Here is a 14,217-nt window from a genome sequence, read left to right as displayed (position 1 = left end):
ATGTGTACACGGTACATCCAGAGAGTGTGTGTGTGTACCGCGACTTGATGTGAATCGCGATGTTGTAAGCACGTCAAGCCAACACTCACACATCACGGTACCGGACGCCAGCTGGCGCCGTACCGCCGGCCAATACACCTTTGCACTCAACACTCAACACCTTTGCACTCAACACTCAACACCTTTGCACTTTGCAATACAACACTCTCAAGAAAATGTTCCAGCTTCCCCCTGGCGGTCTTCAGTTTCCATCGACAACTGTGGTTGATATTCAGTTGTTTAATTAAAGTGCGTTTCAGTCCACCACGGTCTCATCTGTCTCCACCAGGACAACCTGCCACGCAAATGCTGATGGTGCTTGCAATGGTCATCATGCCAGCGGCATGACTGACAGCACTGCAGGGAGATGATTGACAGTACTATTGCAAGCAAGTGACAGGAGACTCCAAAAGCTGTAACGTCACTGGTGATCGAGGCAGTGCTCCTGGTTTTTGGATATGTCGCATGGTCCTGTTTATTGTACCTGCTGCATGATCCTGCTTATTGCACATGTTGCATGCTCCTATTTATTTCACCTGTTGTACCTGCTCCTGTTTATTGCACATGTTGTACCTGCTCCTGTTTATTGCACATGTTGTACCTGCTCCTGTTTATTGCACATGTTGTACCTGCTCCTGTTTATTGCACCTGTTGTACCTGCTCCTGTTTATTGCACCTGTTGTACCTGCTCCTGTTTATTGCACCTGTTGTACCTGCTCCTGTTTATTGCACCTGTTGTACCTGCTCCTGTTTATTGCACCTGTTGTACCTGCTCCTGTTTATTGCACCTGTTGTACCTGCTCCTGTTTATTGCACCTGTTGTACCTGCTCCTGTTTATTGCACCTGTTCCATGCTCCTGTTTACTCTCTCTCTTTTCCCCTTTGCTATCTTCTCAAAACACTCAAATATCATTTAACCCAACTTTCAAAAGATAATTTGATCACCTGAGTTGCCAAACTAGCATCCTCAACCCCCCTTCGAGCAACTCAAGTGGTTGTTGCTACGATAACTCTCAACATAACGATTAGTCTTACCAAATGGGCTGAAGTTGCTTTCATCTCACAGGACTCGATTTATCTACATCCTAAGCTAAAGTTTCAAGGCAGAAGAGCTTCCGGAAAAGTATTCTGAAAAGCGTCTGGGGAGGGGGCATATATACTCAAATTCTGAAGTTGTTATGGACCGGAAAGTATAGAATTTTTTTTAATTTCAGTGAATTGGGTCATCTTGATATCTGGTAGAAAGGAGTTAATTAACAGGTAATGTCTTAGTGTGTATGGATGCGAATTTCGGGATCTACAATTGGCTGATTTGGCTGAAGTGCTCAAGATGTATCTTGGGTCCCCATCCTCACACTCACTACAATCTCCAGCCTCACCTCATGTCTACACTCACACACACACACACACATACACTTGAGGAAATCATTCATAAACGAATAATATTCTGTCTGAAGGGCATCACGTATCGACCAATTAACCTCAACCATTTTTTTTTACACTCTTTATTATTCATTCCCACTTTTCCACAAATATCAACTTACTTGTTAGAATACACAACTTAAGAATGATTGGTGTACATAATTGTGTCGCTGGTCTGCTGGACAGAATACAGCAATAGTCAGCAGATAAAGCAGGCAGACTTTTCAACTGGATATTTGCAATTATGAAGGAATTGCTGTCATAAAGAGATGACTTACTGACAGGTATTCTGAGTCCCATTGATCAGATCTACATTGTATGTGTTGTATTTCCAGTGACTATGATGCGGGGAAGCCCCCAGAATTTGCTGTTGAAGAATACTTTGGATGGGCGAAATTTCAATAACACATTGGTATGATTTGTTTAGAAAAGTTCATTAAATCGTCTTAATCGTCCTCCATTTTGTAATATACTATATTATGCCCAAATTTGTCTAATGGTACACCACTTTGTTTTCCAAATATATCTCACCATCCAAGCAATAATATAAATGATAGTCAGTTAATGCCAAAAATGTAAAGTCTGATTCAGACTGATGAATACCTGCTATAATCCGAACCCCTATTATAATGATGTGTCTAAATCACCACGAATAAATTGTTTCTGAATCAGAATCACCTCCAAGCTCCCAACCTCTGAGCCTCCAAGCTCCCAACCTCTGAGCCTCCAAGCTCCCAACCTCTGAGCCTCCAAGCTCCCAACCTCTGAGCCTCCAAGCTCCCAACCTCTGAGCCTCCAAGCTCCCAACCTCTGAGCCTCCAAGCTCCCAACCTCTGAACCTCCAAGCTCCCAACCTCTGAGCCTCCAAGCTCGCTTATTCAGTAATTCTGTGTTTCTTGTTTTGTCGTGTCGATTTTTCGACAATGCACATTTTAGCAAAAGAAAATGGAAATTCATCTTTGGGTGACACGCAATGCGATTCTTATCTCGTCAAGATGGATAGTTTCTTATGTACGTTCTTGTGTGTTTTGTTTCGTGGGGGATGGAGGGGAGAGGGGGGATAGTTGATGTTCTGAGGGAGGGACAGAAGAAGGGAGGGAGGGAGAGAGATACGATATCGTCTCCTAAGAGAAGCATTATTATTGTTGCAGCTATATATTTCTTTGACATTCTTGCAAACTTGTGTACATTCCAACATCCTTGTTTACATCCATTTATGAGTAAACATATACAAGCCTTCGTGCGTAGATCTATGTATGCTGCACAGTTTCGTTCAAGCAAACACGCAGATGGAAACTGCTACGCTGTTATACATATATATATATATATATATATATATATATATATATATATATATATATATATATATATATATATATATATATATATATATATATATATATATATGTATATTTATGTATATATATATATATATATATGACACGTAAACACGTACATAATGGCACACACACACACACAGACCACGTGTGTGTGTGTGTGTGTGTGTGTGTGTGTGTGTGTGTGTGTGTGTCCTTCCTCTCCCTCAACCCTAACCAGTGCAAATCTACTCAATCCTTACCCTTTTCCCACGCCCCCTTTACCACCCTCCCCATCCCCCTCCTCACCCCCTCTTCATCCCCCCCCCCCTCACCCCTCTTCACACCATCTGCTTCTCACATCCTATTCATAAAAAGGGGTAACAACACTAATAATAATGTTTAAAACATCAACATTACCCAATGCTAAGCTTCCTGCATTACAGCCACCGGAAACACACACACACACACACACACACACACACACACACACACACACACACACACACACACACACACACACACACACACACACACACACACACACACACACACACACACACACACACACACACACACACACACACACACACACACACACACACGCACGCACACACACACACACACACACACACACACACACACACACACACACACACACACACACACACACGCACGCACACACACACACACACACACACACACACACACACACACACACACACACACACATGCACGCAAACGCACGAACACACACACACACAAAAAGTTACAGCCAATTACGTTACATTGAGACAGACACGCAGTTAGGAACAAGGGCAAGAAATTGTGTGGTTTATGGGGAAATAGGCAGTATTGGGAAATTGGGCCAAATTAGCATAATACGCAAGTGGGGGTTGGGCCTGTACGCGTATATCAGGTCGTTAGTGTGATGTAGTGCAGTCGGATGTAAGGAACAAAATACCGGAGCTGTCCATCAAATACGTGGGTGGAGGGGGAGGGGGTTTATGGGGGTGGGGGGTGGGGGGGAAACAGGTGGGGCTGAAAGGGTGGGTTTGGGTAGTTGGGGAGAGTGGGGGGGAGGGGGGGCGATTAGCCCCTGGGACTCATGGTATTTACCAACTATTTAGATTAGAATATCTATCTATCTGTCCGTGTTTGGAGGCCAGACGTTTGGGGAAAGTCTCGCTCAATTTTGTACAGTAAGTGATGTTGGGTACACGCCAAACACATGCGGATTGGGGGTTGGCATCAATGAAATGAGGGCTATTTGACACGCTCCAGAAGCGACCCCCTCTATGAAACATCTTGTAATATAATTTTAACTCGACTTTGATTTATTTTCTTTCTTCGTGTATCTTAATATATTGTAAAACATTACGCACTGATATCCTTAAAACTATAAAAAATATTCTATCATACTTTGCCTGTAATTCACTGGTCATTAGTACTGTATACAAACTCAAAGATTCTCTTCTCTCATCGGCATCTACGCCAAAGAAAAACTTAAAAAATATCCTTCAAAATGGCGTCCAAAATGGCATCTAAAATTGCCTCGATAATGGCCACCAAAATGTCCACCAAAATGGCTACCAAAATGACTCCCCAAGACCCTCAACAATACAGTTTCCATCAATAGTAGTAGTAGCAGGCATCCCTCAGTCTCAGGAGACTATGGAGTTGCGGTCTGGCTGTCGGTCTGGAGTGGCCTCTCCAGGGCACAAGGCCAGACCTCTCCATCAATAACAATACCACAATACTATTTTTATATATATTCAAAACAAGATTAATTCCAATTTAATAACTTTCTAACTCGCTCAGCCATTTAGTTGGGTAACATTTCTGCCTGGACCGTGCCTTTTTGGTGACTTAATCTTCTTCATCATTGGTTGGGCAAGAGTTACCTTACCTTAACCTGCAGTTCCGTTACCTTAACGTAGCCTTAACCTGCAGTTACGTTACCTTAACGTAGCCTTAACCTGCAGTTCCGTTACCTTAACGTAGCCTTAACCTGTAGTTCCGTTACCTTAACGTAGCCTTAACCTGTAGTTCCGTTACCTTAACGTAGCCTTAACCTGCAGGTACGTTACCTTAACGTAGCCTTAACCTGCAGTTACGTTACCTTAACGTAGCCTTAACCTGCAGTTACGTTACCTTAACGTAGCCTTAACCTGCAGTTACGTTACCTTAACGTAGCCTTAACCTGCAGTTACGTTACCTTAACGTAGTCTTAAACTGCAGTTATGTTACCTTAACGTTGCCTTAACCTACGTGACCTTAACGTTGCCTTAACCTACGTGACCTTAACGTTGCCTTAACCTACGTGACCTTAACGTTGCCTTAACCTACGTGACCTTAACGTTGCCTTAACCTACGTGACCTTAACGTTGCCTTAACCTACGTGACCTTAACGTTGCCTTAACCTACGTGACCTTAACGTTGCCTTAACCTACGTGACCTTAAGCTGCAATTAAGGTCACACAAATAAGTTCCTCTGAGTCACAAACCCGCTTATTCGGACGGCTCTTTTCTGTGGTTTAAGTTCGAGGCTCAGAGTTGAGGTTTCAACTTGCAACTGCTTTTAATTTCAGTTTTTTTTTCCAAACTAAAACAACGGGTATTTTTTTCTCCCGTGGTTTAAGTCTTCTGTGATACCCACTTTTTTTTCTTTTTTTTCTTTTTATCAGAGCTACCCTTCTTACGCGGAATGATCTGTTCCCACGAGTACCTATTTTTCCCCCTAAACGTTTACCAATTTTTTTCCCCGCCAAAATCTATTTCTTCTCACAATTACCCCATTCCCCCCTCCCCCAAATAAAACGTAAAGTACGAAACTGACGAGAACGTCACATAGAACGTCACATATAGGACGTCACATAATGAACGTTACATAGAACGTCACATATAGAACGTTACATAGAACGTCACATATAGGACGTCACATACAGGACGTCACATACAGGACATCACATACAGAACGTCACATACAGAACGTCAATACAGAACGTCACATACAGGACGTCACATACAGGACGTCACATACAGGACATCACATACAGAACGTCACATACAGAACGTCACATATAAACCGTCACATACAGAACGTCACATACAGGACGTCACATACAGGACATCACATACAGAACGTCACATACAGAACGTCACATACAGAACGTCACATATAAACCGTCACATACAGAACGTCACATATAAACCGTCACATACAGAACGTCACATATAAACCGTCACATACAGAACGTCACATATAAACCGTCACATACTGAACGTCACAAAACGCGGAAAATGACCTTGAAAAGCCCCAAGACGGAACAATAGTTGAGGCAACACGGGACTCAACAACCGACGTGAAATGCTCCTGCTTGTATTGACTTGTTTATTTAACAGATAATGTATCTAAATCCGCATACGAATTACAGGAATAACAATATCGATATTCCATTTAAACTTCACCCCAAATTATCCAACTTTTTGTATCTACTTTGCGATCTCTACACAAACTTAACCTTCAATCATCAACTTTAAATCAAAGAATTATTTTTTATTTAACCATCGTATCATTATAAATCCCAATAATACAGATTTAAGATCAAAGGAAGGTCTTGAAGACTTTCTTGAAACTGACACTGTTGGGCGTCCATCAGCGATCCACCAATAGCAGGCCGGCTAACAGGGTCGTTAGCCAGGCCATTACACCCCGTGGTTCAGCCGTTAGCGCTCTTTCCTTGCTCACTTCTTTAAATGCATGACTCGCTAAAGATTTTTTTTTAACAAATTTGAAAATTAACTCCAACCAGAAGAGCCTCACGCTTCAAGTAGGTCCCGTGGGACCCTCAAGTAGGTCCCGTGGGACCCTCAAGTAGGTCCCGTGGGACCCACAAGTAGGTCCCGTGGGACCCTCAAGTAGGTCCCGTGGGACCCACAAGTAGGTCCCGTGGGACCCACACACAAACTAAACTGGTAATATTAACATGACGGAATATTAACATATTGGTATAATAACAAAATGGAATATTAACATAATGGTATAATAACATAATAGAATATTAACATAATGGCATAATAACATAATAGAATATTAACATAATGGATCAATATAACGGAATATTCACATAAATGAATATTAACTTAATGGTACATTAATATAATGGATTAACATAATGGTATATAAACAAATTGGTATAATTAATGTAAGAGCATACTAACAAATGGTAGTTTACCATATAGTTTACCATATAGTTTACCATATAGTTTACCATATAGTTTACCATATAGTTTACCATATAGTTTACCATATAGTTTACCATATGGGGTTTAGGGGAGCCGGTCGGCCGAGCGGACAGCACGCGGGACTTGTGATCCTGTGGTCCTGGGTTCGATCCCAGGCGCCGGCGAGAAACAATGGGCAGAGTTTCTTTCACCCTATGCCCCTGTTACCTAGCAGTAAAATAGATACCTGGGTGTTAGTCAGCTGTCACGGGCTGCTTCCTGGGGGTGGAGGCCTGGTCGAGGAGAGGGCCGCGGGGACACTAAAGCCCCGAAATCATCTCAAGATAACCTCTCAAGATAACCATATAGAGATATAGGCACCTAAATCTGATAGGTTAAGAAATAGGCACAAGGTGAAAGAAAACGTGTTAAGCTGCTCCAACTGTCTTGTCCGACAATTGTCAACGATTGTAACCCAAGGCCGCAGACCACTCGGCTACAAGACCCATAACAAGTATAAAACAAATTCACAATGTACACAGGTAAATAATGAATACACAGGTGCACGTTTTATCTTAAATACACACGTGAAAGAGGTAAAGGTGCGTGAGATAAGGTGAAGTAATTCAACAGGTGAAACCATAGAATCAACTTCAGCTCTTTCACATGTGTATTTAAGATACGTTAGCACCTTGTGTATTCATTCCTTACCTGAAGGTGTTTCAGAGTGGAATGAGACGTTGTAGAAAATAAACCCGTCAATAGTTGCTAAAGTTGACCAGGAATTTCAGTAACTTGATTGTTCTTCTTAATTCCGAGGGTAAGAAAATAGTTAGAAGCATAGAAAGCTTATACTGTAAGGTCAACAACGCCAACAATGCTGTCATATTTAGCCAAGTACATATATATATATATATATATATATATATATATATATATATATATATATATATATATGTCGTACCTAGTAGCCAGAACGCACTTCTCAGCCTACTATGCAAGGCCCGATTTGCCTAATAAGCCAAGTTTTCCTGAAATAATATATTTTCTCTAATTTTTTTCTTATGAAATGATAAAGCTGCCCATTTCATTATGTATGAGGTCAATTTTTTTTATTGGAGTTAAAATTAACGTAGATATATGACCGAACCTAACCAACCCTACCTAACCTAACCTAACCTATCTTTATAGGTTAGGTTAGGGTAGGTAGCCGAGAAAGTTAGGTTAGGTTAGGTTAGGTAGGTTAGGTCGTCGAAAAAACATTAATTCATGAAAACTTGGCTTATTAGGCAAATCGGGCCTTGCATAGTAGGCTGAGAAGTGCGTTCTGGCTACTAGGTACGACATATATATATATATATATATATATATATATATATATATATATATATATATATATATATATATATATATATATATATATATATATATATATATATATGTATTTACCTCGTATGATTTATTTTCACCGTATTCTCTCACTTCTCTCACCACTTTATTTAATTTAATTTCCCTCATTCCCTCCCTTTTCCTCACACCTTCCCCCCCACCCCTCCTTTCTCTTCTCCTTTCCTTTAGTATATATTTTTATCTTTCACTGTCACTTCCAGTCCTTCTGCGTCTCTCTTATTCCGCTTTCGCACCGCCCCTCCAATGACTCATTCTTTCTCCCTCACCCCTCCCTCATTCTCACTCTCCCTGTTTCTTGCTCCCTCACTCATTTCCTCCCTCACTCCCTCTCTCACATTACTTCACTCTGCTTCGCACCCCTTTCCCTTCGCATTACCTCATTCTCCCTCCCTACCACTCCCGCACTTTCCCCTCTTCCTCGCTCTCCCCTCTCCCTCACTCTCCCTCTGCCAGGGGCAGGACGCCCCCCCCTAACCCCAACATTCAGCCTCACGTCCGTTGCTTAAATTGGACGATAATTATATTAATCTTTGCCAGTGTTAAACACATAATGAAGCTGGCTCAACCTTATTATGGTGTTAAACGTTAACTGCCCACTGTGGGGAGAGAGAGAGAGAGAGAGAGAGAGAGAGAGAGAGAGAGAGAGAGAGAGAGAGAGAGAGAGAGAGAGAGAGAGAGAGAGAGAGAGAGAGAGAGAGAGAGAGAGAGAGAGAGAGACAGAGAGAGACAGAGACAGAGACAGAGACAGAGATAGAGACAGAGACAGAGACAGAGACAGAGAGAGAGAGAGAGAGAGAGAGGAGGGAGAAAGAGAGTGATAGACAGGCAAGGATAGGAAATGAGACAGAGGAAGTAAATAATAATAATAATAATAATAATAATAATAATAATAATAATAATAAAACGAAAGGCGATGATGATACCGAGGAGAAAATAAAAGGACAAATAAATGAACCAAAAATACTTTAAGAATAAATAAAGAAAGTCAAAGACGAAGTAAAGAAGCCAAAACGCAAAATTTACAGCATCAAGAATTTAGAAAAAGGAAAAACCCAGAAATATATTTGTCTCGTGACACAAATATTTACAGAGCAACACCAATTTTTTTTATTTTTTTGTAAATACATTGAATTATGAAAGTTGGGAGCCTATTTTTTTACAGTTCCGACAACTGGAGAGGCTGGACCCGGAAGCTGAAGCTCTGCCCCGCAGGCACACACACACACACACACACACACACACACACACACACACACACACACACACACACACACACACACACACACACACACACACACACACACACACACACACAGGCCGGCAGGCAGAGATCAAACAATGGATTTCTAACTACAATTGATTCAGGAACGAAGTCCCTTGTTACACTGCATGGTGAGTGGCTCTTAACCACCCCTATACTCACCTAGCTGGTTACCCTGATGAGTAACCGGTACACAGAGATCGGAGGGTTACTCACCTACTCCCTGGTGAGTAACCGGTACACAGAGATCGGGGGTTTACTCACCTACTCCCTGGTGAGTAACCGGTACACAGAGATCGGAGGGTTAGTCACCTACTCCCTGGTGAGTAACCGGTACACAGAGATCGGAGGTTTACTCACCTACTCCCTGGTGAGTAACCGGTACACAGAGATCGGAGGGTTACTCACCTACTCCCTGGTGAGTAACCGGTACACAGAGATCGGGGGTTTACTCACCTACTCCCTGGTGAGTAACCGGTACACAGAGATCGGGGGTTTACTCACCTACTCCCTGGTGAGTAACCGGTACACAGAGATCGGGGGTTTACTCACCTACTCCCTGGTGAGTAACCGGTACACAGAGATCGGAGGGTTACTCACCTACTCCCTGGTGAGTAACCGGTACACAGAGATCGGGGGTTTACTCACCTACTCCCTGGTGAGTAACTGGTAGACAGAAATTCGGAGTACCTACCTGGTGGAACCCCAAGTAGGACTCAATGTTATGGGTAGCGAAAAACACTTCTCCTTCGCACGCCAAGATCACCAGGAACCCGTTCAGCGCCTGCGGTGGAGAACACATACACGTTGTTAGTCGCATTTGAACATTAATGTTATTGTTCAAAACATTTCCTTATTATGACCACTCTATAGCTCGGTTGTATGTTGAAGCAGCTGTTCTATGTTGTTGAAACAGCTGTTCTATGTTGTTGAAACAGCTGTTCTATGTTGTTGAAACAGCTGTTGTATGTTGTAGCAACTGTTGTATGTTATAGCAGCTGTTGTATGTTGTAACAGATGTGTTAGTGGTCAGTGTTGTAGCTTTGTTTTGTTGTAGAAGTGTTATGCTCTAGTTGTAGTGTTGTTGTTGTTGTTCTTGTTAATGTGGCTGTTGTTGTTGTTGTTGAAGCTGTTGCTGCTCATTATAGCTTTTGTTGTGACTAATGTTGTTGCTATTGTTGTAGTTGTTGTTGTAGCATTGGTTGCAGCTATTGTTGTTGTTGTTGTATCTATTAATGTTGTTATTGTAGCTGTTGTTATTGTAAATATTGTTGTTATTGTTGATGTTGTGATTGTAACTGTTTTTGGTAATGTAGCTGTTGTTGTTGTTGTTGTATTCCTGTTGTTGTTGCTTTTGTTGTAATTTTTGCTTCTGTTATTTTTGCTGTTGTTATTGTTGCTGTAGCTGTTGTTATTGTAGTTTTCATAACTGTTGTTATTTTGACTAATGTTGTAATTATTGTTGAATTGTTATTGTTATTATTATTGTTATTATTACATTAGAAAGTGAAGGGACGACGACGTTTCGGTCCGTCCTGGACCATTCTCAAGTCGACTGTTGTAATTGTAGGTGTTGTTTTTGGCTTTGTAGCTATTGTTTTTGTGGCTGTTATTGTTATTGTAGTTAGGTTATACATATTAGTGACGGATATTGTAGTAAGGTCATTCATACATATTAGTAACATACATCAATCAATGCCATTTTGTCATAGAAATTTCTCAAACTAATTTGTCACACAGCTCATATACACATATATATATATATATATATATATATATATATATATATATATATATATATATATATATATATATATATATATATATATATATATATATATATATATATATGCCACATACAGATGTATGCATAAATAAATTAATACACGAAGTTGACAGACTTCACCAGACTGTGAGGACGGGCGCCTCACGAAACCTCCGACACAGCTTGAGACAGAATGGAGACATAGACAGAATACAGGCGCCCCCCCAGCCTCGTACCCGTCTTCAAGTGCATCCACTCTTGCACTCACCTGTCTGTTCATCAACTCACTCCAGGCACAGACGAGAGGTTCAAGTCGCGCTCTACAGCTTGGCAAAAATGTCCCCAGAAATGTCGTAGGGGAGATATTTTCGACAAATAAACACACACACACACACACTCACACACACACACTCACACACACACACACACACACACACACACACACACACACACACACACACACACTAAGTACCCACCTAGGGCACCCTCCCCCCACCCACCCCCCTCCCCCCACTCACCCCCCTTCTTCCCCTCACCCCTCTCCCCAGGACCTCCGTTCCCCCCCATCCCCCATGCCCTCCCTTCTCCCACATGCCTTCCCGTCTCTCCCACCCCCATGCCCTCCCTTCTCCCCCTCCCCCTAAGCCCCCCACTCTCCCCCACCCCACCTAAGTCTTCCCCTCTCCTCCACTCCCCCAAACCCTCCCCTCTTCCTCACCCACCTCAGCCCTCCCTTTTCCCCCACGCCCCCCAAGCCCTCCACCCTTTTCTCTCCCCCCAAGCCCCCCCATCTCCCCTATCCCCCGCAGCCTCTCCTCCCCCCATGCTTCCCCAACCCTCCCTCTCTTACCCACCCCCTGTACCCTCCCCCTCTTATCCACCCCCTGTACCCTCCCCCTCTTATCCACCCCCTGTACCCTCCCCCTCTTATTCACCCCCTGTACCCTCCCCCTCTCCCCCACCACCCCAAGCCCTCCCTCCTCCACCAATCCCCCCGTGCCAGGTCCCCCCAGCTCCCACTCACCCCAGATCCCAAAGGTCCCCCCCAGAAAAGAAGCAGAAGAGAGTCAGTTTCAGGGTGATGTACTCGAACATAGATGGGATCACAAGCAAGACAAGTGAACTAAGGGAAAGAGCACAAGAAGTTAACCCAGATGTAATCGGACTCACTGAAACAAAACTCTCTGGAATCATAACGAATGCCGTGTTTCCCCAGGAGTATACAGTAATAAGGAAAGAGAGGGAAGGTAGAGGAGGAGGCGGAGTGGCCCTACTCATGAGAAGGGAATGGAGTTTTAAGGAGATGGCCATCCCGGGCTGTGAGGAGTTCAGAGACTACATAGCAGGCACCATAACAATGGGAGGACCAAGAATAGTAGTAGCAGTAATATACAACCCTCCACCAAATGACAGGAGACCCAGTCAAGAGTATGAAAACAACAACAAGGCAGTTAACACTATAATTGAGAGGGCAGCCTCTGCTGCCTGTAGAAATAGATCTCACCTGCTCATCATGGGCGACTTCAATCACGGAAAGATTGACTGGGAGAACAAGGAACCGCATGGAGGCGAGGATACGTGGAGAGCTAAACTATTGGAGGTGGTGACAAGCAACTTTTTAACGCAGCATGTCGGAGAACCCACAAGGATGAGAGGCAATGACGAACCAGCGAGACTCGACCTAGTCTTCACTCTGAACGACTCCGACATAAGAGAAATCGGTTTTGAGGACCCAGTAGGAATGAGCGACCACAGTGTACTGGTGTTTGAGTACTTGATTGAAGAAGGGTTATTGAACTCGAGGAGGGATACCGAAACCAAAAGGTTAGCATACCGAAAGGGAAACTATGAGGGGATAAGAAAATTCCTAACAGATATAGCATGGGAAACAGAGCTCAGGGGAAAGACGGCCCAAGATATGATGGATTACATCACGCAGAAGTGCAAGGACGCAGCAAACAAGTTTGTCCCAGTCCAAAAGGAAAACAGAGAAATGAAGATGAGAAACCCATGGTTTAATCAAAGATGTAGGCTAGCTAAGCAGCAAAGTAAAAGGGCATGGAGAAACTATAGGAATAACAGGACACTGGAGAGCAGAGAAAGATACCAGAATGCCAGGAATGAATATGTCAGGATGAGAAGAGAGGCAGAAAGACAATACGAAAATGACATCGCAAGCAAGGCAAAGACTCAGCCTAAATTGTTGCATAGCCACATTAGGAGAAAAACAACAGTAAAGGAACAGGTTATGAGATTAAGGATAGGGGCGGAAGGATTCACTACAAATGACAAGGAAGTGTGTGAGGAATTGAATAAGAAATTCCAGGAGGTCTTCACCTTAGAACAAGGAGAAATTCCAGAGGTAAGTGAGGGAATAGCTAACCAGGAACCACTGGAAGAGTTTGAGATTACCAGTGGGGAAGTAAGGAAGTGTTTACTAGAGTTGGACGTGACGAAGGCTATAGGCCCAGATGGAATCTCCCCTTGGGTTCTAAAGGAAGGAGCAAGAGAACTGAGCCTACCACTCTCCATAGTGTATAACAAATCACTGGCAACAGGGGAACTGCCAGATATTTGGAAAGCAGCTAACGTAGTCCCGATATACAAGAAAGGGGATAGACAGGAGGCACTGAACTACAGGCCAGTGTCCCTAACCTGCATACCATGCAAGCTGATGGAGAAGATTGTGCGAAAAAAACTAGTGGAGCATCTGGAGCGAAGGAACTTTGTAACACAGCATCAACATGGGTTCAGGGATGGCAGGTCCTGCCTCACAG

General features: G+C 43.0%; 1 protein-coding gene across 5 annotated transcripts in view; it reads right to left on the bottom strand.

The window, feature by feature from the left end:
* The window catches only part of ss (spineless), a 141,792-nt gene extending 131,335 nt beyond the window's left edge, over positions 1-10,457 (bottom strand). For all 5 annotated transcript variants that reach the window (XR_011228001.1, XR_011228000.1, XR_011227998.1 and 2 more), the window contains exon 1: positions 10,370-10,457. The gene's annotated coding sequence lies outside the window, so the exon portion shown is untranslated. The remainder of the gene's footprint in view (positions 1-10,369) is intronic.
* Between the last annotated feature and the right edge of the window lie 3,760 nt (positions 10,458-14,217).

Source organism: Procambarus clarkii, chromosome 10 (assembly GCF_040958095.1).
Source record: "Procambarus clarkii isolate CNS0578487 chromosome 10, FALCON_Pclarkii_2.0, whole genome shotgun sequence".
NCBI classification, from domain to species: Eukaryota; Metazoa; Arthropoda; class Malacostraca; order Decapoda; family Cambaridae; genus Procambarus; species Procambarus clarkii.
The sequence above is the reverse complement of the archived record's forward strand: the minus strand, read 5'-3'. Positions and strand labels throughout refer to the sequence as shown.